This window comes from Mytilus galloprovincialis, chromosome 14 (assembly GCF_965363235.1).
Source record: "Mytilus galloprovincialis chromosome 14, xbMytGall1.hap1.1, whole genome shotgun sequence".
Lineage (NCBI taxonomy): Eukaryota > Metazoa > Mollusca > Bivalvia > Mytilida > Mytilidae > Mytilus > Mytilus galloprovincialis.
Window position 1 is genome coordinate 54,722,003 of NC_134851.1, and position 14,093 is coordinate 54,736,095.

Here is a 14,093-nt window from a genome sequence, read left to right on the forward strand (position 1 = left end):
CCGTATCGCATTCTGTATCACCACTCGACCAATATCAGCTCTCGGAACTGATATTGGTTTCTCGTGGTGATACATCATGCGATACGGATTTTGCCATGTATTATTCTATATATGTTATACTATACCTTTATCTCGCAAAAGATAAACATGAAAATACACAGTATGATAGTGTATAAGAAGCCAGAAGGTCTATTATTTTAATAAGTAAGAGTATATTTGAGGTACATGAAAAAGGATAAGTGCAGTTTGTCGCTAAGTGTGTATTTTTGCTCTGATTTATCCAAACTTGTATTCCACCTCTTTCGATTGGTAAATTACGATTTTATGTACCAAATTTACAAAAAAAAACAAAGATAAAATTATAAAATTGAAAAAGGCATGGAAATGTGTTTGAGAAACAAATACCGGACAAAAGAGCAGAAAAAAAACATAAAACATCACAAAATCTTTATATATAGAAGTATTTAGAAATAATCTTCAGAGGTTAAATCATTCTTGAAGATTTAAAAATCATTCGTTTAGGAGTGTTTTGAATTTCCAAAAAAAAAGATGTTTTTACATAAAATGTTCGTTTCCTCTCTGACCTTCGACACTTTTTCATCTTTAGACTAGAAAATTGTAATGTATTGTCCATAGTTAAAACCCCCACCTTTATTGCAAATATGAATGAAAAATGTTGGAGACTAAAACAATGATTCCTTAAATCGATCTCTAAATTTACAAATGCAACTTGCAATTTTGGGTAATTGTCATTTTGTCAAAAGAAAATATTTCAAAAAGTGCATTCTAACAATATTCTATTTACATCCCCCCCCCCCCCCGATTTGTTCCTGGTTATTGGTCGTGCAGTTCTGTAGTGACACTATAAAATTGAGAATTGAAATGGGGAATCTGACAAAGCGACAACAATCCGACCATAGCACTATGAACGTTTGCCTTTGTCTACAAATGCAACGTGCTTATCGGCGAAACAAAATGTCACAAATTGATACAACGTTTATTGGAGCCTCTAATCCAACTCTGGCTACCCCACTTAGAAATATTCAAAAGGATGGCAATGTCAATAAAAAAACACATAAAGGGAATTCAGAGAATAGGCAAAATGTGGAGACTATACTTAGATGCAGAAGAAGGCAAACTTTAACTACTAGGTAGTTCTTATGAAAAAGATTACCCCCTACTTATAACCCAAACAATATAAACTACAAAATTAACAGTAGAAAAGTCAGAGTAAAGAATGTGTCTTTAACTGCAAATGATGGCCAGATACCAAGAGAACTAGAGAAGAGAAACATAAAAGTTATCTAATTATACAGTGGCAGATTGAGAAGGAAAATAACAGACTGCCAGACAGGGGACAGAGTATTTTTTTTTAGAGAAATTAGAGAAATAATTACCCAAAACAATGCAATTCATAAAATACCTAGCTAGTGTTTCACACTTCAGAAGGATAGATATTAACATTCAATTTATTTGTAGTAAATGCCTCCAGAATGGCCACTTTACAAGTGACTGTCCCAATGAATAGATGAGTAAATGCTGCAACAAGTAGGGTCACACATTTATAGAATGTCCCATCTTTTTGAAAGAATGAAGACAAATAAAACAAAAGACCAACAAGAAAATGAAAACCTAATTACTGAACGTAATGTCACCACAAGACAAGGAACATAACAAAATGAAGACATAGAAGAAATTACAAATCAAATCAACCAAGAATATGACACAACAGATGAAAACACAGACCCTTCTAAAAACAAGTGTAATTTGGGAACAGAACTACAAATGACAAAAAAAGAGCCCAAGAAAATAAAAAATAAAAATAAGAAAACATACAAGTAAAAAATGAAAGCCTTTCTCATAGTGTAGACTCAAAAACTTACGATACTGATAAACCGACTAAGAAAAAAATAAGTCTGAAACAAAAGGACATTAACAGATTTACTACACTGTTATGATATTGTAATTATTATATCTATTTATGTTGGCCTAATTTCTGTTGTGTGGCCTGATAGTTGTTTACAGAATAGTCTTATAACTGTGCAGTTTAGAAATCCCTGGAACAATCAAAGATACCGATAGAATAAGTGAAACTTTCCATTTGACTTACATAACGATTCCAGATTGATCCTAAGAAAAGATGCGTTATTTAAACTTGTACATTTTTCCAGAAACTTCCGTTATAGTTTTCTAGGACTTTCCATTTATAGAATGTTCTAGAGTTTTCCGTGACAACTATATATATATATATATATATATACAGACACTGAAGTTAAACTTTTAGACTTATACTTAAACATCGATAGAAATTAGTATTCACAGCATTTGAATTGACATTTTAATTCTACAAACAACATCATACTGGATTGTGACCTTAGTAGTGAACGTAATATTCAGATTGGATTCCGAGAAGATTTCCGGATACAGATAAAGACAAAAGATTGCACTCATATTTTGACAGTTAAATTGACAGTAATATTTGTGTAATACTTTTTGTAAACTTTTGGTATAATAAATCATGTTAAATTTTATAATTGATTTGTGTCTTTTGTTGGCTACAATTAAAAGCTGATTTCTGGCACCAAATAGAAGGCAAGAAACTTGTATAAAAGAACACCACCAACTCCACCAGACCAAGATACAGAAAACAAGGATTCAAGAACTTAATTCAAAAATTAAAACATAGCTTTTATCTTAACATAAAAATGAAAAAAAAATAGTGTCACTTTACAAAATGTGTATAGTCCTTTTGATTTTGACATGTTTGATGTATCATGTATTTCAAAAGCGGAATATCACAATTGCATTCCATAAATCATACACTAAGTATCAACGTAACGGAATTAGGATGAGATATCAATATATCAGATATGAAGTTTAACAGTCACTACATGCTTAGTCAAACATAACCATAATATATTATATGTTACACAAAAATAGGGGATTGTACATGTACATGTACATTATAGCTACAGGTGAACAAGAAACGCACATATTTTTTCTTTCAGCCTGATTATCAATTTATAGACTTGTTTGGTTTATTAGTGACGACATCAAAAGTTCAACGTAGGATAGAATAATTAATTCACATAGTTTTTTCACTGACCCTCCTACCCACTGCCCCCCCCCCCCCCCTCCCGTCTTAACTTTATTTGGGAAAAATTGATTTACCAATAGGGATATATGTAAAAATCGATTTGAGATATACAAAACTTGCAGTATTTTAACCTCTCCCCCCCCCCCCCCCCAACCTCAAAACTATTTGATTTAAGTTTTTTATTCTTCATCGATCTTTTGATGTCGTCCCTAACTTATCAAGAATTTATAAAGTAAGACATGTTTGAATGGATGCTATGATTATATTTACCTGTTGCTAACTTTGTATTTACATCTCATATTCTGTTGTGCTGTTTTCCTGTTGGTATGGCATTGATGTTTTTACAACTTTGGTTGACACATAAAACTTTCAAGACAGCAGCTAGGCCACATGTTGTTACATTTAAACAATTTTATAAAGAGAGTGGAAGACTACATTGTTTGCACGCAGCGAGATGATCTGCCAATACCCCAAGTTCTACAACGTTACCTTCTTCCATTTCTCCAACTATCGTCTGATGTTATGTTTACATTGTTTTCATCTACGACTTCCTCTTGTATACAATTTGACAAGTCTGGTTGTTTATATGAAGATGAGGGATATGAAGTTGTATATGCATGATCTAGTAGTACTGTGCGAGCCGTTTGTCTGATGTTCTGACCGTTTCTAATTGACTCGATTTTCTGTTTCTGTTTACAAGACAGAAATCCCTGTCCAAACCTTCCCATTGAATAAAAATCTTATAAAAATAGCAACGATGTATATTAAAAGTAAATTAGATATAAAAGTTTGACGTAAATTGGTTAAAAAATGTTCAAATATACTGGTAAACGATGTGTTCACGGGTCTTTTGATGTCGTCCACAATTGCCGGAATTAGGCGAAATGCCGCGTAAATATTATTGTCGTATATTCTGGATTATTTTGACATCTAAAATTGTTTTAAAATCAAACTTTCACTAAAAATAAGGTAAGATATAATATCTGATAACTTTGAGTAAAATACATTTTATTAAATTTAATGAAACATAAAAAGTATATTACGGCATTCATTCTCAACTACGGTGCGCAAACTGTGTCAAAATAGTGAGTAGCGAACATCCTTAAGATGTTAGGATTGATTACACGAGCACTTCTGTATTTTATCAACACATTTTCTTTTCAGAAAAGCAACTCAAAAATATTTACAGAAATGGGTTATCCCATAACTATTTTTAGTAACAAATCTAACATTAATAACAACAAGTACTGTGGATTCATTTATTTTCGTGGGTATCAATTTTAGTAGATTGCTGAACACTTGTATATTCGTGGATATTTGACTTCGTGGTTTTGCCAATCTCTGCATATAAAGCCTATTGAAAACATGTTAACCATTGACCATTTGAATTCGTGATTCACCTGTACCCCGAATCCCACGAAAAGTGGTATCCAACGAATAATAATTAATCCACATTATAAGGTTATTAAATCGCAACAAAAAGTAAATGAAAAAAAAACGGTAATACTTATATTATCTGTTCGGACAATTACCTACTATCTAATCTGGTCTAATAAAATCAAAAATCAACTAAAGTAATTAAAGTATTATTTATTTATATATATATACATAAGATTTCATCTTAATTTGACACGATGATACTGTTTGTAGAAAGATTTGTTCATATGCATAAACAAAAGTTATTTAACACGGTAATGAAACCGTGTAGTAAACGAAATACTTTCTGTTATAAAACTTGTTGTATTACTATAACACAATGTGCCATTTAATAGTTGATATGTAACAGCTTTAAACCACTAAAAGCTAAAAATAAATCACAATGTGAGTAATTCAATGGATTGTACATTAAATATTGATAAGGGATGTTTGTAAATTTATTAATTTCACTTAACATTTATGAAATTACAGTATTTTTTATATGCATCAGTATGTTTTCATTTTGCCTGGAGAATTCAAATCAATAATGGATTTTTTAACAGAGAGAACATGTAATTTTTTTTTATTGTATTGTTTAGGATTGTGCAAATGTTATGTTTGTTAAAATCCCAAACAAAATAGAATCTGTTATGCAAGAACAGACAGATAAAATAAGGAAAATTTGTTTGCGTGACTTTGAATATCAGTTTGTTGTCAATAGATATACATCAGTTTAAACAAATGCATACCGATATTTTGATTAAAAGGGTTTTATATTTAATTTTGGCTTGATCAATTCTAAAAGTAATGGAAATGGTGTAGGAGTATTAAGTTTAAACTCCAGAAACAACCAATAAAATCAAAGCGATATCTACTGCGCAATATTGTATCAAGTTTAACTTCAAAATGAACAGGCGATAGAAAAAACCAACAAAATCAAGAAACCAAAGCGATAACTACGGCGCAATAGTGTATCAAGGTTAAGTTCAAAAAGAACTGGCGATAGAAACAACCAATTAAATCTCGACGCAAAAGTGCACAGCTACAGCGCAGTGATACAATTATAACCACCAAGAAAACCATATATAACTAACATCACACGAATAAGCATATATTATCCCACGTGAGATAATTTCATATAATAATCTTAACTAAAGGCACCGAATTGAGGGCTACAATGTTGGTACACTTTCCTGAATTTTTCATTTTAATGTCGGTTTTTAAAATTATTGAGGGAATTTCACTTAACGTTACTGGTTCTTCGTTTACCAAAAACAAATATAGTGATTCGCATGTAATCTTGGCCTTAGATAAAGTTGGTCCATTGATGTGCGTATGGGATTGCTTTGTGTACAAGGGGTGCAATGCTGTGAATTATAACAGAATTCGTTTAGATTGTGAATTACTGCATGTTTCTTTTCCTGGAGACAATATAACTGATATGGAAGGATCATTCTATACAGATATTGTTGGCTGGAAAATGGTAAGTTGGTGTCATTTGAGATTTGTGTTTTTTCTATGTTATAAATTATCAATCAGTATATCAGACACAAATACTTTGACACATAATTCAGTATGTATGGTGAGTATGGTTGTCAAACGTACACTTGATAGATAAATATTATATCAAAGTTCTAAATTTTGTAAAAAAACAAACATACGAGGAAAAAAATAATATTTTCAAATCCATATAAAAAAACTTCTTTCAAATTACCAATCGACACAGTCTCAAATATATCGATATCCATGATTTTGAATTTTACCAGACATAGCTGCTTTTATGCTTTTAAACTCCTTATATATCAGGATAGGAGCAAAATCAGCAATAACCACTTCCTTTTGAGATATTGTAACAAAAACTTACTTGTAAGCAACAGCCATTATTAAAAGATGTTTTTCTTACATAATTGTCTTATTAAATCGTATACTACCCAGAAATTGAATATATAATTTAGGAAGGCGTAACCTCATAATTGTTTTGATCCAATATATGTGTGAAATTGCCGTGTCAATTCTTTTGGCGTCAGTTATTGTGATATTACAGATGATATTATCAACCATACCAACTTGTTTGAACTCGCAACATAAAAACAGCATGTAAGAAGCACGTTCGTGCAAATTTCATAATGTAGACAATATTTTGTATATTTATAGGATAAAGACCAATGCACTCCAAACCCATGTGAAGTTGGTACAAAATGCATTTCCGCCGTGTACACTAATCATATTTGCATATCATTTGGTAAGTAAATTCATTCCATGAAAAAGGAATCTCAAAATTACTTTAATTTTGCAACTTTCTTTCATAAGTGTATGTTTGCGCTATATTAAACATCTTTTATGGTACGTTCTTCTTTGGTTTAAGATACATAGCCATGTTTTTATAAATTTGTTCACTAAATCAAAATGTCTGCCTTTCTGGCGTGTAGTATAGGTCCACCTCAAAATACAAAAGATAAACATTTTCCTATAAGTATCGAAATAGTTCTATCATGCCAACTTTATGTTCATTTTAACATGAAAAGGTATTATATTTGTCAACATTTAACAATTCGCATAATACGCTCTGTATTAAGATAATGAGGAGAAATTCTCTATTCCCGATTTCAAGGTCAAAATCTGTTCCCGATATAAAATTATTTAGTTAGAAAATAATTTATTTTGTGACATTTAATAGACCAATGGCGTAAAATCTACTTTAAAATCTAAAATCGAAACAGTTAGATAAAATTGTCATATCATTTATATATTTTTGCAAAAAAAATATTTCAAATAGTTTCAAATAAACCAGATACAATGTAGGAAAGATCAACTTCGTTTTCTTCGAACATTTTTATTCTAAAAACATATTTATAGATTACAAATTAAAGTAAAAACCGAAGTGAAGTAAAAGACATCAGGTTTAATTCCGAATCCATGATTTGTTTTAGTTGAAATTGGACATTTCTGCAGTGATCGTTTTTATATTGCACTGTTATTAGATATTTATAAAAAGAAATGTAGTATGATTGTCAATGAGACAACTTTCCACAAGAGACCAAATTACACAGAAATAAGAAAATTTCGGCTACCGTGCGGCCTTCAACAATGAGCAAAGTCAGTTATAAAAGGCCCTGTGATGGCATTTTAAAATTATTTCAAACGAGACAACTATCGGCGTAATTTATGTACAAAAAATGAACGAAAAACAAATATGTAACGCATAAAAAAATGTGTCCGTTTTCATGAATACATAGGTACTTTATTTGGCCTTTGTAACATTTTTTCGAACGTCACTGGTGAATCTATTGATGAGTTTATTTCCACACATGTCTTCTATGATTCTTTTTGGAATATGAAACTTAAAACAAACATTCAATAGACAGATAAATCTTTTTATATTTAAGATGCACCTTGTGACGTTCACCCTTGTCTGAATAATGGTGTTTGTAGAAACATGGTCAATAGTTACAGATGTATTTGTCCAAATGGTTATCATGGCGATCGTTGTGAAAGTAAGTAGCTTAAATGCCAATAAGAAACATTTGATGGATGAGGTCGCATAATCACATAACATTGTCCACATATCTAAGGAAGTAGTATAAATCGAGTGTCACTGATGAGTATTTTGTACATTTATTTCAGTATGTGTCTGGCGTACAAATTGTTGAATTAAATTTTTTAATCGTAAAACTGTTGCTTTTATATAACAATTTTTGTTCATCAAATCGAAATGACTGCCGTTTTGGTGTGTGTCCCCTGTGAAGTACAAAACTTCAAAATTTTTCCTATAAGTTTCAAAATATTTATATCTTGTTAAGCTCTATGCAATTTGTCAATTTAAGACTTCGTTTCTGTTAATATTCAGATATTGTCAAACATAATGCATACCCATATTAAAATGATAAAACAGCATGACATGCAAGAATTATTTATTAATTAAGTGAAGGGGATGTTGACACTCATTGAAACATGGCCAATAGTTACAGATGTATTTGTACAAATGGTTACAACGAAGATCATTGTGACAGAAAGTACTTCTAGATATTGTTGTAGCTTAAATGGAAGAGGTCGCATTATCACAATGTCTATATAACTAAGGAACTACATATCGAGCGTCTTGTAAATAAAACACATGTCTGGCGTACATTTCAAGTCTGGTATCTAAGATACTTTTTTTCTTACTATGACAGTATAATGAATTCACGATGTATTATAGATACACCTTGTGACGTTAATCTCTGTCTTAATAATGGTGAATGCAGAAATATAACTAGTGATTACATATGTAATTGTCCAGAAGGTTACGATGGCGATAATTGTGAATGTAAGTATTTCTAGCTTATCGTTCAGCTTGAAGATCATGCTATTCCCTAATTTATTGTATGGTACCCATATTTGTCTCTTCCTAAACGTTTATAATATTTGAACAGCAGTACATGTAAACTACTGTCGCCTAAATTTATTTATAATATTTGTTATTTAGCCATGAAAGCAATATATTACTACATGTTAAAATGACAAGACGAGGAATTTGTTGACAAAACTCGCATTATCTCAAAATAAAATATAATCATCTCATATGTTTATAATCTCTTAGTGGTTCAACTTATGTTTCAGTTATGTTGTTTTACATTTTAAAGGCAAATTATGCTTTTAAACTACAAATTTTAATATTAAGAAAATCAATGAAACATTTGACCTTGCAAAAAATGTTGTGCTTGCTGAACTTTTATACGATTTCTTTTCACAGCACCTTTTAATTTTTGTACTTTGTATGGTGTATTTGTTGATTCGTTGTAAAATTGTACAATAGAAAAACCAAGGATATGAGGTATCAATCAATTGAAAAACAATTATAGAATAACTAATCGAAGAATTCAAATAGAGAAAAATATTCAACGAGTGACCGAACAACACATTAATTTAAGAATGCGCGTAGCGCATGAGTTAATTATAAGTGTTGTTCGGTCACGAGTTGAATATTTTTCGATATTTGAATTCTTTAATTAGTTATTCTTTTTATTATATTGGCAAATGGCTTTTTTTAAAGAAATTAATGTAAAACATGTAAGGAACTATATTTTTTTTCTACGCATTTACAGTTTGTTTTGATCCGCCGTTATCGACTTCTTGACAACGCCTATTGTTGTATGACGTCAGAGAGTGAAATAACCACGTTTATTTCACATGTGAAATTATCGGGTTTTTTTAACTGGGAAATCTATGTAATTCATTGCAACCAATGTAATACATAAAGGCAACAGTAGTATACCGCTGTTCAAAACTCATAAATCCAGGGACAAAAAAAAAAATCGGGGTAACAAACTAAAACCGAGGGAAACGCATTAAATATAAGAGGAGAACAACGACATAACACCGAAACGTAACACACACAGAAACGGACCAACCATCAGACAAAACACCACGAGAATAACAAATATAACATGAAAACCAAATACATGAATTAGGGATAGACAAGTACCGTGCCACGTCTGATCTCAATATCTCAAAAATAAGAGAAAACACAAACGACTCAACGTTAAAATGCAACACACACAGAAACGAACAATAATATAACAATGGCCATCTTCCTGACTTGGTACAGGACACTTAATAAATCAGTTTATGCACTGCAAAAACACACAAAAAACAGAGGAACATGTTCTTGAGAGGACTTTTTTAAAGTTTAGAGTGTAGTTTACGACATATACGATATAGAGATATATGTTAATTTAGTTTAAACAATACTTTATTCAAATAAATTGAATTGGATTGGGCAATAGGCATAGCTTATGTAAACCCTCTCCACAATATAGAGATATATATAGATATAGCTTGATTGTTAGTTTTAAAAAGCATTCGAGGAGGACGTTGGGAAACCCTTACAAACAGACAGATATTTTTAATTCTAATGAATCGATTCACAGAAAAACAAAACAGATATATAATTCGAAAAAGAATAATGCGGACAAAACCCTTGGCAACCATGATATAATTAGCATTAATAGAATAACATGAACTTTAATATTTGCAATAACTGATTTACAAATTTGCTTATAACTTAATGTGTATGTTTCTAACTTTTCGTCAAATTTAGGAAATCATTTTATTAAAATGATTAAGGCAACAGTTATTACATGTTCTATAATAATAATAATTCTCCCGAATAAAGGGATGAAATGTACTCTTGTAATATTAAACATATTTTTTAGGGAATAACAGACTCTTTACAGAGTCATCGGACATACTTAGTTCTCCGAACTACCCTGGCAATTATACAAATAACCTAAAGTACAAATATTTTATTGGAGTGCAAGTTGGACAAAGAATCACCCTGACATTTTCGAGAATTGTTACGGAAAAATGCTGTGATTCATTCAGGTGAGAAAAATGCATCAACTGAAATAAATACAAAATGTCTGAATCTTATCAGTATAACAGATATATTATCTATATTTTTTCACGATTTCATTTTAATCATGATTAAAAAGTCTTAAGAAAAAAGAGGAAAATTCCACACAGGGAGGTGGGCCTCAGCTGGCCCCTTACTAAATCTATGAATTATGTCTGTTTGAATGTCAAACTTAACTCCAAAACATATAAATGAACTTAAATTAAAAAAAAACAATATACAAGACTAACAAAAGCCATAGGCTCCCGTCTTAAAACAGGCGCAAAATTGCGGCGGGGTTAAACATGTTTCGTGAGATCTCATCCTTTCCCCTATTCCTCTAGACAATTTAGAATAAAGAAACACAAAACAATACGCACAGTTAAACTAATTAAGACAATTTGTTTTATTTGTTTATCTTCCTTTTTATAATTTAATTTGTGTACAATTTTCCACTACAATAAACTTTAGTTTAACTCAATAACATATATGTCTAAATTCCATTGAAGGACAATAACAACAGAGGGAATCAAATTTAAACCAAAAAAAAAAAAAACCAGACCTTCATCATTGTCACACCCTCTAACAAACCCTTCACTTAAAAAATTGTTTCCCCGTTACATTTTTTGTATGATGGCGCTTTCCCCACACGATTAATGTATATATGTACATATGCAATACATCAGAATACATTGTATAGTACAATTGTAAATGATATATTTGTCCTGGTAAAACAAGTCTGGGCGGATAAATATTTTCAGTATAAAAAGTCCATGGTTACAGAAGCTACTAGTAGATTTAGTCCGATGTCCCCAGACTAATTTCCTAGGACACATGACCTATGAAATCCTACAAAAAGTTCAATTACATATACACAATGGAAATTTAAATGTTATGTTTTAATATTGTTAAAGAAGAGTGGGGTAGTAAATTTTTTAAAATAAAATTCATGTCCCAGACTAATTTCCCTAGGAAATCATGTCCATGTCATTAATATTCTAGGTAAAAATAGCCATGCCCTTAATTGTAAAAAGTTAATTTAACAGTCATGCTTAAATAACCTGTGTATCAATATTTTAGTTGAATTTATGTCCCTGATTTATTTTCTAAGGACATCATATGGTTATAACCTACATGTCCTTAAAATAATGAAACTTTCCAATTTTAAAGAAGAAAATTTGTCTTTTTTCATTTTAAATAATTGTTATGATAATAAAAACTAATCATGCCTATAGAAAAACAAGTCTTTGAACAACTTTTCCTAGGAAAATAAGTGCCACACATATTTTTAACAGATTATCGGCATTCCGATGGAAACGCATTGTGCACCTCTTCTTGCCGACTTGTTTCTTTATTATCATGAGGCTGAATTCATATAGAAACTTTTAAGGAAGAAAGATAAGAAGTTAGCAATATTTTTTAACTCTACTTGTTTCTTTATTATTATGAGGCTGACTTCATATAGAAACTTTTAAGGAAGAAAGATAAGAAGTTAGCAATATCCTTTAACTCTACTTTTTACTATATAGATGATGTTCTTTCACTAAATAATTCAAAATTTGGTGACTATGTCGAACGTATCTATCCCATTGAACTAGAGATAAAGGATACACCAGATACAGTTAAGTCGGCCTCATATCTTCACTTACGTCTAGAAAATGACAAGGAGGGTCGATTGAAAATAAAACTTTACGACAAAAGAGATGATTTCAGCTTTCCAATTGTGAACTTTCCATTTTTAAGTAGCAACATTTCAGCCGCACCTGCATACGGTGTATATATCTCTCAATTGATACGATATTCCCGTGCTTGCATTTCCTATCATGATTTTCTTGATAGAAGGTTGTTTCTTACAAGGAAGCTATTGAATGAAGAGTTCCAAATGGTTAAGTTGAAATCATCTCTTCGTAAATTTTACGGACGCCATCACGAGTTGGTTGACCGTTATGGAATAACCGTTTCCCAAATGATATCGGATATGTTTCTTACGTCGTAACCACAATCCCCTTCCCTTTCATGAATGTGACCTACTGAATAAGACTATTTACCGGATTTGTTATCTCATAAACAACACGACGGTTGCCACTTTTGGAGCAGGATCTGATAACCCTTCCGGAGCACCTGAGATCACCTCTAGTTTTTTGGTAGGGTTCCTATTGTTTTTTCTTTAGTTTTCTTTGTTGTGTCATGTGTACTATTATTTTTTTGGCCATGGCGTTGTCAGTTTTTTTTTCGATTTATGAGTTTGATTGTCCCTCTGGTATCTTTCGTCCCTCTTTTGTGGCATGTTTACTATTGTTTGTTTGTTTGTCCTTTTCATTTTTAGCCATGGCGTTGTCAGTTTATTTTCGATTTATGAGTTTGACTGTCACTCTTGTATCTTTCGTCCGTATTGCCTTAGCTATGGATTTTTGTCCTAGAACTGATATTCCTAGTAAAATCATGGACATGGACTTGATTAACTAGGGTGAAAGTCTGATAGACAATGTTTACTATTGGACTGGCCAATACAGCTGATCTGGAATCTTTTCTTAAATGACTTTTATTCTTCATTTGAACTGAGCAACTTACCAAAATGTACCATGAAGTTGAATAAGATATAGAAATTTATATCTTTTTATCTAAACTCGTCATTTAGCATTCACGATGGATTTTTTGTAACATTGTCAGCCTTCTGATTTCTCGTCTAGTTACTTGATAATATGCTATAATAAATAATTCTATCTAGCAAATCTAAATTACTTAGGAATCAGACAGATTAACTGTTCTTGCTCTAGAATCATCTGCGTTCCAATGATTGATCAACGGAAATGAAGCAGTAAAAATAATCGGAAGTCGTACTCGAATAGGCTGAGAAATATTTCCGTTTCAAAACGTTCAAAATTAGTGAACATCATTTAAACTATTTTATGATATGAAGGTTATACATATGAAAACAAATGTAATTTATGCATAACGATACTTCCAAAGCTAACTGTAATCTTATCTTAGGCGTTAGGAAATTGAAACCGGAAGTGAACGTTCCGTATTAGCTCATGGGTCAATACAGGGAGCAATACGTCATTTTCCATATTGACCCCGTAATTTATCCGTGTGGCATAACGTTTGCCTTTTCACCATCGTATGTGACGTCATTTTTTTTAATTGCGTTGACGCCTGGATTAGTTCGGGTGTGTCTATGCTGCATCATGTATTCGGGTTTAGTTT

At 31.3% G+C, this 14,093-nt stretch overlaps 2 long non-coding RNA genes across 2 annotated transcripts; both read left to right on the forward strand.

Moving 5' to 3' along the window:
- Positions 1-5,495: 5,495 nt before the first annotated feature.
- LOC143059685 (uncharacterized) lies at positions 5,496-8,164 on the forward strand. Its single transcript, XR_012973556.1, has 3 exons — positions 5,496-5,996; positions 6,668-6,755; positions 7,900-8,164. It is a non-coding gene; the product is annotated as an uncharacterized LOC143059685 (long non-coding RNA).
- A 513-nt stretch (positions 8,165-8,677) lies between these two features.
- LOC143058050 (uncharacterized) lies at positions 8,678-10,924 on the forward strand. Its single transcript, XR_012972924.1, has 2 exons — positions 8,678-8,819; positions 10,708-10,924. It is a non-coding gene; the product is annotated as an uncharacterized LOC143058050 (long non-coding RNA).
- Positions 10,925-14,093: the final 3,169 nt, after the last annotated feature.